The sequence below is a fragment of the Mustela putorius genome, unplaced genomic scaffold (genome assembly GCF_011764305.1).
Source record: "Mustela putorius furo isolate JIRA1106 unplaced genomic scaffold, ASM1176430v1.1 tig00537227_pilon_pilon_pilon, whole genome shotgun sequence".
Lineage (NCBI taxonomy): Eukaryota > Metazoa > Chordata > Mammalia > Carnivora > Mustelidae > Mustela > Mustela putorius.
Window position 1 is genome coordinate 26,173,781 of NW_025422368.1, and position 13,740 is coordinate 26,187,520.

Genomic DNA, 13,740 nt, shown 5'->3' on the forward strand with positions numbered 1-13,740 from the left:
ATTAAAGTAGTTGGAGAACCTACCATGCCAGTTTTTCTTTGTCAAAAAATAAGATTATATCTGGAGATAATTTCCCTTGAGAAATAACAGTCTCCCATCTTTTCTCACTGTGCTGCTAAGTCTTCTTTCTTGGCCTATTTTTCCATATGTGAGATCATCGAGAGGGATACAAGTGAATCTTTTCAGGTCCCACTGCAGCTTACAGGAAAAAAAAAAAAAAAGAAAAGAAAATGTCTTTCAGATTTTATTTTTGGCCATGGTTCTATGAAGGAGACAGCCAGGGGATTTTTGTTGTTGCTGTGGTGGTGGTGGTGGTTATTGTTTTTAAATAATTTTATGTCTTCTTTGCACATCTTGGATTCAGGCTGAATCTTATGGCCTTTCCGGTTAGACAGAAGACAAAGTAGAAACAGATTCTTGTTTTACAGTCTGTTTCACATACTCTTTCTCTTCTCATTTATTCAGTGATTTCATTCCTTCCCTCTAAAGTAGTCTGAGAGATTAGGAGAGCATCTTAGCCTTTTTAAAGAGAATGACCATTATGCTTATCCTCGAAGTATCAGAGCGTCCTGGAAATGCTGTCATTGCTAACTGATTTGTATTTATGGAAGTGCCCCAATTTTTTTTCCTTCATACTCGGCCCAAAATTCAGATAACAGCTACTAAGAGATGGTAGCATGAGAAACAGGGGTGCCAAACCCACAAAACAGGCCATAAATCCTCTCCTTTCCCATGCTTATAAAATCTTCACAGTCAGCTGTAATGGTCTTGCACATTCACTCCATGGGCCATTTTGGAATCCTTCTCAACATGGCCACCCAGGCTGCCACTCTCTGTGGATAAGTTGACTGGCCTGTGAATTGAAACCCTCACCATCCCTGAGCCAGTGGAATATAGCTGCCAGGAGGCATGGGTACTAAAACAGTGATGCTTTCCATAAAAATTAAAGTTTATCTTTAGAAAGTGTTTTCATATATATGAATATATATATATGTCATATATATAAAGTCTTATACTCAAATACACGTAAATTTAAAATTTTAGATGTTATCACTTCTATTGGAACAAATGTATTTCTGATAAATCTTTAAGCAGGCCTAAGAAGATTATACCTTATGTATTTGGCGATACTTTTTAGGAGATGTCCATAAGAACTTTTATTATTCTGCCAATATATTATCAGGTGAGTGAAAATTACCACACAAGGATTAAATTGGCCATATTCAAGTTTTGCTATGAATAAGATGCCTACGAAATGTGAAAAATTCAGGAAAAATAATAGGAAGAACCATTTAAAAAGAAAGTCAATAATTTGGGCACAAATAAGTACCCAGATGGCTACTATAGTTTTAGCTATATTTATTTTCACTAAAACTAGTCCTGAGTGTTATTGTCTGCCCTCAGATTGATCACTTGCTCATGAATGAAGGAGGGTTCCATTTAATCTATGTTCCCTGGAAGTAGCAAAATTTTGGTACTCCAATACCAAAGTACTCCATACTTGTTCTAAAGTAATTCATTTTGCTTCCAACGGTTTATATTCAGGGTGCACACAGAGAACTGGGCCCTTCTCTGCCAGATCACCATGGTGCATAGTTCCAGTTTCCAAAGAGATACTCTGAAAGTACCTCAGAGGGCAAGTATGAAGAGTATCTCAGCTGAGTAAAGAGCTTTGAAGAGTACCTGATACATAGTAGATCATAGTAAAAGTAGAGCCTTGATGAAAGATGTTGACAGTGGTGATGACTTTTCTGTCTCTTTCTTCAATTTTCTTGCTACTTCTGTTTCTCTCCATTATGGAAAATCCGCTCTTAAACAATTCTTAGATACCTGCTTCCCAATTCCTGGCCATTCATTCATTCATTCACTTATTTAGTCATTCAGTCTAAGAATATGGCTATCAGCCTAACCTAGATTGAAGTTGGACAATTGTAGTTTTTTGTTTTTGTTTTTGTTTTTGTTTTTGCTCATCACTGTCACTGCAGTTGTGGGATGGAGACTACAAACTTTCTCCGTTCCTCATGTCAGAGAATGCCTCAGTTGCCAATGAGTCATCCAGCTGTTCTGATATTTCTACTTGGACTGGCAGTATCAAATTGCTTCTCAAAAAAACAAAACAAAACAAAAAACTCTAAGAACATTTCTTTCCAGAATTTTAACTTCACATGACATAAATTGTTAACAATTACTTCATATATGAAATTTTTCATATTTTCCTATGGTTACAAAAGAATTATTAGCAAAGTTATTTGGCTGTTTAATCATGAATGCTTATCCTTTCTTCAATATGCTTTAAAAAAAACTTTTTAAAAAAAATTTCCTTGTGAAGCTTATGGTGAGTTTATGGTGAAAACAGACTAGCAAAAACAAAACAAAAAAATAAATAAACAAAGTAAGATGATGAAAAGACTCTACTTTTCCAAGGATAGTCCCTTCCTAGGATCTTCAAGGACATTTTGGGTTTCTTTCCTTTAAAGCTACAGGTGCTCCTCTTAAGCTCCTCTATTCTGTTTGTTGTTAACTCTAGGGTAGGAGATAGAGAACTGATATTCTAGAGAAAGCAAGAACGTTATGGGTATTAGAAATAAGGGAAAGCAAAGTGAGAGACTTTCCCTCCCTATAATAGGGAATTAGACAATTCTAATCAATCCTCCTTTGGAAGACAAAGAGAAATCAGATTAAACAACATTTACCAGGGGCACCTAGGTGGCTCAGTGGGTTAAAGCCTCTTCCTTCGGCTGGGTCATGATGGGATCAAGCCTGGGCATCAGGCTCTCTGCTCAGCAGGGAGCCTGCTTCCCTTCCTCTCTCTCTGCCTGTCTCTCTGCCTACTTGCGATCTCTGTCAAATAGATAAATAAAATCTTTAAAAATAAAAAAAAATTAAAAAAAATAAATAAACAACACTTACCTCATAACATCAGATTCTTTTTTTTTTTTAATTTTATTTATTTATTTGACAGAGAGAGATCACAAGTAGGCAGAGAGGCAGGCAGAGCCAGAGAGAGGAGGAAGCAGGCTCCCTGCTGAGTAGAGAGCCCAATGCGGGACTCGATCCCAGGACCCTGAGATCATGACCTGAGCCGAAGGCAGAGGCTCAACCCACTGAGCCACCCAGGCACCCTCATAACATCAGATTCTTAACAGCAGAGAAGAGTCAGGCCAAGAGAAGAAGACAAAGGGTAAGCCCAATGTTTGGGGCCCTTGGGGCCTCAAGGATGAGTGAGAGGCTAAACAGAGCATTGATCCTGAAAGCACCAGGAAGAATAAAACACTCTTGAAGTCCAAGTTGGGCCAAGGATAGGTGTTCTGGTAACCCATTTTACAATGAGCCGGGACCCTGAGGAAGCCATCCTAAAAATAAAGAGGAACTGGAAGTAGGCCACCACTTCTAATGCCAGCCCAGCGTCTGGGGATCTGGATCATCTCAGCAAAGGTGAAAAGTAAGACTTTGACTAGCAAAAACAGAAAGAGTGTATCACTGGAAAACCAGTACAAAAGGAAATGCTAACAGTGGTTTCCCAACAGAATGAAAATGATTCCAGATGAAAGTACAGAGGGAGAAGAAGAATGCAATTTAAATATGGTGATATGTGATTAAATGTGGTTGAAACTGCATGCTTACAGATCTATAGAGGCAGAAAGTAAATTACTGGTTGCCAGGGGCTGGGAAGAGGGGTAATGGGGAGGACTGTGAGTGGCAATAGGATTTCTCTTTAGAGAAGTGAAAATGTTTTCAAATTATATTGTGGTGATGGTTGCACAATCCTGGGAGTATACTACAATCTATGGAATTGTACACTACACTTATAAAGGTGAATTTGATGGTATGTAAATTATTTCTCAGAGAAGCTTTTTTTTTTTAAAAGGACAGAAACATACATGACATCAACAGCATGCCAATTAAGGGGGGCTTCATGGACTTGAAGTGTTCAGAGATCATTGAATCGTCTGGGAAGAGGAAAAATCAGGAATTAGTCATTAGGCTTTACAATGATGCTTTATGAACATATTGTAGGTCCGTTGTGTCATATTGCATACAACACACACATACACACACATTTTTTAAAAAGAATGATGGGCACCAAAGGGTTTAGTACTAACATACACTCTGCTTTTCCAGTCAGTTCCTCCTTAAAAATCCTAACAAAACAGCAATATGTTTTGCAAGTAAACAGAGAATGGGAAGAGAAAACCTTTCTCTTGTGTTTTCTTCCTAAAATGGTGTATGTAAGAGAAGTGTAAAGATTAAGTGATATGAATAAACTTGGTAAACACAGTAGGTACAGGTCACCTCCAACAATGAACTATTAAGGTTTAAATAATACAACTGACTTATATAGTAGGAAGGCTAGGACTTCACAAATATTTTTCTGCTTTATAAATGCTTTACTCTTAGAAACCTTTTTCACTGGCTTTAAATTACCAAAATCAGGAGCAGCACTGTTCTTTCTGCCCCTGGAGCTTAGCAGATTGCCTGTACACAATAACAAATCAAATATTTGTTACTTGATGGAATACATAAATATTTGAATGCATTCATAAATGGATAGAAGACAGGACTTCCAGAAGCTGAATGTTTAGTTGTTCCTTGTGGCAGGAGGGAAATTCACTGTTTTCTTTTTCTATTACAATATATAATGCTTAAAAAGTAGAAAGTGACACATTTGTAGAATTTTATAAATTTCTGAGTGAAAATGAATAAATTCACACTCTGGAGGTATACACCTGTTTCCTCTAGTTATAGGATTCACTTTCTACATTGTCACTTCTCCTGAGTGATGTTAATTCTGATTTCTGACTTAGAACCACTTCACCTGCTTTCTTTTTGTAAGGAAGCTTCCAAGGTCAGTGCTCTTCCTCCAGACTGCCTTGCCTAAAATTACCGCAAATATTCTGAAATCTCCAAAGAAAGAAAGTCTCAGGTCTCTTACTCTCTTAAGTTTCTCTTCCCTTAATTTTTCTTTTATTTAACATTATTTAGCTACAATTTAGTATCATTTCTTTTTACTATTCAAGTGTGAATGAAGAACAATTCCTAATAAACACTTTTTGTTGTTTTTCTTTTGTTAAGTGGTTCTCTTCTTACATACCAATGTTGCTTGAAAGTCAGAATGAACTTGGTCCCTTTCAAATTCAATTTACCAAGCTGTGGGCCCAGCTGTGACTTGAACAGTTTGAACTCGGTGGAAGGCATCTAGTATCTAAATTACATCTCAGAAGAAACTTGCTCAGAGAAAGCCAGTTCTGTCCCACGGCGCTTAGGCAAAATGAAGTCCAGGCTTGGGTGGGTCAGTGACAAGAGCTGCCACAAGGTGGAGCCTGCAGCAGAGACAGGAATAGAGGAATGGAGACCGAGAACGGGTCAGCAGCCAGAGTTCCCGGGAGGAAATGCCAGTGGTTATTCACAGACAGGAGCCAGAGAACCAGAGTCCTGGAATGAAATGGAATCTTGGTGTAGAAGGGGATTTGTGCAGACAGGCGACAGCGGAATGGGCTTCAGACCTCACATACCTCCACATACCTCCACTGACCTGCTAGCTCTGTTCAGGGACTCTGCTCCTGGGGCATCTCAAAGATGACTGGTAGCTTCTCAGAAGCAGTAAGACACAGCTCGGAGATGGATGGGAGAATTGTTCTACCCGGGAGATAATGGTCATAAAAGTGAAATTTCATTCCATTGAGAAATTTGGAATCAGACAGTTGGTACCAAAAAATTAAGCAGGAAGTCTAATTTTATCATCTTGAAAAGTGACTGGGAAAGCAGCATTAGCGTGATTATCATCAGTGGAAAATGAACTTTGGCTAGTGATGAGAAAAGGAGCTTAGAAAAACACAGTAAAAGAGTTCATTTAAAAAGTGTTGTCGTGTTTACTTTTTAAAGTATTTGTTTCTATATTTTGATATGGTTTTATTACAGTATGAAGTGTGAATGAATGTTACATTAAATAAGATTGTATGTACATAATATTGATACTGTTTATTGCTAGAGCCAAGATCTAAACGTGTCACATCTAGAGATGATATTTTAAACTCCATATTTAGTGACTCATGAAGCATGGGCACTGGCCAACACAGACCAACCAGAACCAGCCTTCATCCTTGAGATAACTTCTGGAAGGTCTTCTCTGGGCTGGACATTAAGTCTTTTGTTAGGAGTTAGGAGAGGAGGTTCCAAGGGAAGGGCCAGGTGAAGGCAGCAGAGGAACAATATCTGCCAATACTTATGAAAGCATTTCAATATTTTCACAAGCTGTGTCACAGTGCACACTCATAATATCAGCTCTAGTTACACTGTGTGTGCTGCCTCTGACCAGGGGTCTGACAGCACAGTATGAAACGTGCAATTCTCCAGTCAGACTGCTGGGGACTGAATTCTAGACCTGGCATTTCCTACCTGTGTGACCTTGGGCAGGCTTATAGAATCTCTAAAAAGCACTCAGGTGAGGATTACAGGACTTGATTTCTGTAGTGCTTAGAAGAGTTTCTGGCACATAAGAGATGCTCAATTTAGCCGATACTATACCTACTGATAGTGGTAATCTGGAACACTGTACAGAGCAGAAAAAAAAAATCATTGTGATTGATCGGTAATGCATTTCATTGGCCAGGGAAAGGACTGTGGCAATAAAAGTGCCAGAGGCTTACCAGCTCTACTCTAGTCCAGCCTTAAAATCTAAGCTGACCACATTACATGTTAGCAGCAGCAGCACAGACATGGTACTCCAAGGGAGGACCCTTACAAGCCCTTTGGCTCAAGTCCCACCATAAAAATCAGTGATGGGCACATCACTTACTCTTTTCCAATAATGACCACGAAGACCGACAACTTTAAGGTCTTGTCAGGCAGTAACTCTCCAAAAAACAAACTGTGCTTGGGGTCACCATCTGGAAACCTTACAAAGTTCTATCTTTCCTTCTGTCTCATCTTTGGGCTCCAGAGTTTGGAGATGGAATTTCCAAAAACTCCGTCTACCGGAGGCTGACCATTGTCAGATCTGAAGTCAGAGATTCTGATAGGGGCCAAGATAAGTGGTGTTAAAGCAACACCTGTGCTTCTCCTCACCACACTTGTGGGGGCAATTCATACCATCGTCACACCTCCCACACCAATGCCTTCATCTGCTATGTATTCTCATTCTGACTCAAATTCTTGTGCATATCTTACAAAACGGTGTGATTTCACTAAAAATAATTTGGAATGTGAAGTGGCCACATTGCAAAACTTTTAATATGATGAAAGTATCTATCTTAGAGATAACTAAGGCCAAAAAGGCAAAATTCCTAACACTCAATGCTTGGCCATTTTTTTCATGGTAAGAAACTTCTAACCAAAATTCTGACTTCATGAAAGGATTTTTGTTGTTGTTGTTCTGGTCCAAAGCTAATGAAAAGTGTGGAAAAACTGAAAACATTTCAGTTTCACTAAAATCTTGTCATTTCCTACACCCCACCTGAACTCCACTTCCTTTGAATATTGCTCTAGACACCAACTCCTCCTCTTTCCCACTCTCTTCAGGATCCTCTTCTCTTTCCCCCAAAGCCCTCCATCCTGACACATCCTTCTGCTCTGCTCCCATCCCAAAGGACAAGTTCTTCAAAAAATAAGACCACCGGGGCGCCTGGGTGGCTCAGTGGGTTAAAGTCTCTGCCTTTGGCTCAGGTCATGATCCTGGGCTCCTGGGATCAAGTTCCACATCGGACTCCCTGCTCGGCAGGGAGCCTGCTTCCTCCTCTCTCTCTGCCTGCTCTCTGCCTACTTGTGATCTTTGTCTGTCGAATAAATAAATAAAATCTTTAAAAATATATATAAGTCCACCAAAATAGAATGAGAAACAGATAGATTGCAATTTACAAAATGAAGAAATAATTTACAAAATGAAGAAACTGTACTCAAGATTTACCGACTTTGAGGCACATCATCCTACAGTGGGGGTGACACAACTGGAAAATTCGTAAATATATTATTTAACCTTGGCCAAAGTTGTAAGAAATACTTCTGCACTAAAAGATAGTATTGAGCAATCTAATAGCTTTTGACCTCCTGTTAGCTAATCCAGGCAGTATCTATGCCATTGCTAACAATGTGTGATCAGGTAGGACAATCCACCTCTAAACTAAAAGAGATGTGTCCAGATCTCCAAGGTGAGCCCCAAGACACTGGGAGAAGTGTTTGTGGCTTGGGTTCACTAGATTGAGATGATATCTTCAAAGCATTCTCCAAAGGCTAATCACCCCATCACCCCCCTGGGTATAACAATTGTGTCGTGTAGATTTCCAGAGTTTTAAGTGCTGCTATGCAGTTCCCGCCATTTGGCAAAAGGAACAAGGCCAGATTTTGTTCTATCACCATAGTTTTATTTTGAGATGATAAAATCATCTCTAGATGATGACAGCAGTATTGATGTGCATACAAAATGGTTTTTTATGGCCAGCGTCTGACCTAGTCAGAGGATAGCTAAAGGGTGGTTCTTAGAACTACTACCACCTTTACTAGTTATGCAACTGCAATCTTGGGATGTCTTGTGATTCACATAACATTTCCTTCATGCCGAACCTCATCTTGCCTGCAGTAATCCTTGCCTGCAGTAATCCTTAGAAATCACCCCAAATGAAGAGTCAGCTTGTTCCTGTTCTCCTGCCCTAAGAGTTCCTCAGCCAAATCCATAAGCAAATTAATCCCTAAGTTAGTAGATAGAAAGAAATAATAAAGACAATAGCAGAAATCAACAAAGTAGATTAAAATAACTTCAATTAATTGAATTGAATTTATTATTATTTTTTTTTAGACCTTTTTTTTTTTTAAAGATTTTTTTTATTTATCAGAGGGAGAGAGAGCAAGCACAGGCAGACAGAATGGCCGGCAGAGGCAGAGGGAGAAGCAGGCTCCCTGCTGAGCAAGGAGCCCGATGTGGGACTCCATCCCAAGACACTGGGATCTTGACCTGAGCCGAAGGCAGCTGCTTAACCAACTGAGCCACCCAGGCATCCCTAAATTGAATTTATTATTAAAAGCATTTCCATAAAGAAAATTCTAGGCCCCGAGAACTTTACAAGTGTGCTCTATCAAATACTTATGGAAGACATAATAGTAACTTTGTAAAAAATCTTCCAACAAACAGAGGAGAAAGGAACACTTGTCAACTCTTCTCTAAGTCTAGAATAATGCTATTACCAAAATCAGACAAAGATAGGACATGGGAAAAAAAAACAATGATCAAAATCCCACATGTACACAGATGCAAAAATAGCAAATTTATTTATAGCCACATTAAAAAAATTATTTCTAAATACTAGCAATAAAAAACTGAGAAAGTAAATTAAGAAGAAAAATATGTTTCAATGATATCAAAAACCATAAAATACTTGGGTTAAATTCAACACAATATTTCCAGATCTGTAAAACAAAAAAATTAGAAACAAACAAATTAACCAAAAAAACCCCCAAAAACAAAAAACCAAAACAAAACTCAGAAAGCATTGCTAAGAAAAATTAAAGACTTAAATAAATGGAGATGTATGTCATGTTCACGGATTGGTAGATTCAAGATAGCTAAGATATTAATTCTCCATAAACTGATCAATAGATTCAACATAATTCCAATCAAACTATCAGAAAAAGACTTTTTTGTGGGTTGTGGCAGGGGTGGCTAGAGAGTAGGATTTGACAAACTGATTCTCAAGTTTACATGGAAATATAAAGGACTTAGAAAAATCAAATAGTTTTGAAACAGATAAATCAAGTTGTAGGAATTCTACTGTCTGAATTCAAAACATCATAAACCAACAGTTACAAAGATGTAGTGTTGTATTGGCCTATAGATAAATACATAGCTCATGGAACAAAATAGAGTACAGAAACAGATCCACGTATAAGGTCAACTGATCTTTGACAAAGGTGCTAAGGTAATTCAATGGGAAAAGATAGTTATTCAGCAAACAATGCTGGAAGGTCCATTGGGAAGGAAAATGAATCTCAACCCTTACTTTAGATCATATGCTAAAATTAATTTCAAGTGGATCATAGGCCTAAACATAAAGCTTAAATTATAAAGTCTAGAAGAAAACAGAAGGGAAAATCTTTGTGACCTTGGGTTATGCAGCAACCTCTTAGAACACAAAAACATAAATCATAAAAGAAAAAAAAATGATAAATTAGACTTCCTAAAAATTAAGAACATCTGATCTTTGGAAGATGTTTAAAAATTCAAAGTACAGTTACAAACTTGAAGAAAACATTTTAAACATATATGACTAAGTACTCCTTTATAAAATATGTAAGGAGGTGATAATAATAAGACAGTCAATCCAATTAAAATGGAAAAACAATTTAACACACACTTCAAAAAAGAAAGCTTAAGAATGGACAGTAATCACATGGAGAAGTACTTAAAATCACAGGGTCATTAGAAAACACAAATTAAAATGATGATGAGGTACCACAATACACTCACTAGAAGGGCTGAAATTAAAGCATTTTCTTTCAGGTGTGGCAAGGATAGAGGGCACACGAAACTCAAGTATCGCTTATGGGAATATAAAATGGTACACATTTTGGAAAGTAGTTTGACGGTTTTTCTTTTCTTTTTTTTTAAGATCTTATTTATTTATCTGACAGAGAGAGGGAGAGACAGTGAGAGAGGGAACACAAGCAGGGGGAGTGGGAGGAGAAGTAGGCTTCCCGCTGAGCAGGGAGCCTGATGCTGGTCTGGATCCCAGGACCCTGGAATCATGACCTGAGCTGAAGGCAGATGCTTAACCACTGAGTCACCCAGGTGCCATGAATTTGACAGTTTCTTATGAAAAATATGACTGAGCAATTCCACTCCTAGGTATTTACCTAACTGAAATGAAAATGTATAGTCACAGCAGTATCTGTACACAGGTATTTATAGGGGCTCCGCAGAGACCCAAACTGGAAACAATCTAAAGGTCTATCAACAGGTTAGTGTGTAAACAAAATTGTGGTGTGTTCATACAATACATCCAGTAATAACAAGGAGCAGTGTGGGTAAATATCAAACATGTTACTCTGGGTAAAAGAAGCTAGACACAAAAAGTACATATTTTATTATTCAATTTATATAAAATATTAGAAATAAAAAACCTCACCTGTAGATGACTGGCAGTAAATCAGTGCTTGCTTAGGCAGGGAAGTGGGAAGTAGGGATTCACTGGAAAGGGGCCAAAGGGAATTTTTAACTTAAAGAAAAGGTTTTGTATCTTGACTGTAGTGGTAGTTACATTGATGTGTACATTTGTCCTTAATCTGTACTCTTTTTTTTTTTAATGAAGTATGATGAGCATACAACATTATATTAGTTTCAGACATACAACATAATGACTTGAAATTTGTGTATATTGTGAAATATTACCACAATAACTCTAGTTAACACCCATAATCATACATAAATAAGGAATTTATTTCTTGTAATGAGAACTTTTAGGATATACTCTTTTAGCAACTTTCAAATGTGCAATATAGTATTAAATATTGTCACCATACTGTACATGGCATCCCCATGACTCATTTATAACTGGAAGTCTCTATCTTTTGACTGCATTCACCCATTTCACCCACTCCTCCCACCCCCACCAAAGGCAGCCACCAATCTTTTCTCTGTACTTAGGAGCTTGTTTATTTTTTTTAATTCTCCACATAAGTGGTTTCCCAAGGCATTTGTCTTTCTCTGACTTATTTCACATAGCATAATGCCTTCAAGGCTCATCATGTGGCTGCAAATGGCAAGCTCTCATTCTTTTTTATGGCGGAATAATATTCCATTGTATATGTACATATCACATCTTTAAAATCCATTCATCCGGGACGCCTGGGTGGCTCAGTTGGTTGGACGACTGCCTTTGGCTCAGGTCATGATCCCGGAGTCCCGGGATGGAGTCCCGCATCGGGCTCCCAGCTCCATGGGGAGTCTGCTTCTCCCTCTGACCTTCTCCTCGCTCATGCTTTCTCTCACTCTCTCTCAAATAAATAAATAAAATCTTAAAAAAAAAATCCATTCATCCATCAGTGTACCCTTAGTTTGTTCTATATTTGGTTATCGTAAATAATGCTGCAATAAACATAGGGGTACGTATATCTTTTTGAATTAGTGTTTCTGTTTACTTCAGATAAATATCCAGAAGTGGAAGTGTTGGGTCATAAGGCAGTTCTAATTTTAATTTTTTGAGGAACCTCCACACCATTTACTATAGTGTCTGCACCAAATTACATTCCTACAACAGTATATGAGGATTTCCTTTTCTCCACATCTTCCCCAACATATGTTATTTTGTGTGTGTGTGCACAACTGCCATTCTAACAGATGTGAGGTGGAATCTCATTGTGGTTTTGATTTCCATTCCTCTGATGAGTAGTGGTGTTGAGTATTTTTTCATATACTTGTTGGCCATCTGTATGCCTTCTTTGAAAAAAATATATATTCAGAACCTCAGCTCATTTTTCAATCAGACTGTTTTTCTGCTATGAGTCATATGACTTCTTTATATATTTTTAATATTAGCCCCGTATCAGATATATCATTGACAAATATCCTTTCCCATTTGGTAGGTTTGTCTTTTCATTTTCTTAATGGTTTCCTTCCTTTGTGCAGAAGCTTTTTAGTTTGATGTAGTTCCATTTGCTTATTTCTTGCTTTTGGTGTCAAATTCAAAAAATCATTGCCATGACTGATGTCAAAGAGCTCACCTCTATGTTTTCTTCTAGGAGTTTTATGGTTTCAAGTTCTTACATTCAATACATTTTGGATTAATTTTTACATAAGGTATAAGACAGTGAGCCAAGTTCATTCTTTTGCATGTGGCTGTCCTGTTTTCCCAACATCATTTATTTAAGAGACTATATTCTTAAAATAGGTGCATGTTATAGTGTAAAAAATATCTCAATAAAGTTAGTTTTAAAAATAATTATTTAGCTGTGCCATATGAAAAGTTATATTCAAACAATTATGGTTTATAAAAATGTCATTTTTTAAAAGATTTTATTTATTTGACTGAGAGACAGCACAAGAACAGGGAGTGGAAGGCAAAGGGAGAAGGAGAAGCAGGCTTCTGCTGAGCAAGGAGCCCGATGTGGGGCTGGATCCCAGGATCCTGGCATCATGACCCAAGCTGAAGGCAGACACTTAACCAACTGAGCCACTTAGGTGCCCCTAAAAATGTCATTTTTACAGAAAGCTCAGTCTAACTTATGAATAAATGAAATATATTATTGAGAATTAACTCAAACTGAATTTTTTTTTATTTTTAAAATTTTTTATTAACATGTAATGTATTATTAGCTCCAGCGGTACGAGTCTGTGAATTGCCAGATTTACACACTTCACTGCACTCACCATAGCACATACACTCCCCAATGTCTATAACCCCACCACCCTCTCCCTACTCCATTCCCCCCGGCAACCCTCAGTTTGTTTTGTGAGATTAAGAGTCTCTTATGGCCAAACTGAATTTTTAAAGGAGTTTTTACCATAAGTAATATTTGAGTGATAATGGGGAGACTTTTAAAAATGACAAATACATACATCTTTCCCTTAATCACTGTTAGAGGGCCACTATTTTGGGTGGATAATTGGAACTAGTGAAAAAAAAGTCATCAAATGCCATTTTTATTTTAAGTTTTAGGATCTCTTATACCTAATTACTCTTGATCAACTTTAATCAAGAGTGATATAGCCCCATCTACCACAAATTTAACTCAACAAACATAATACTCTCAAAAAGA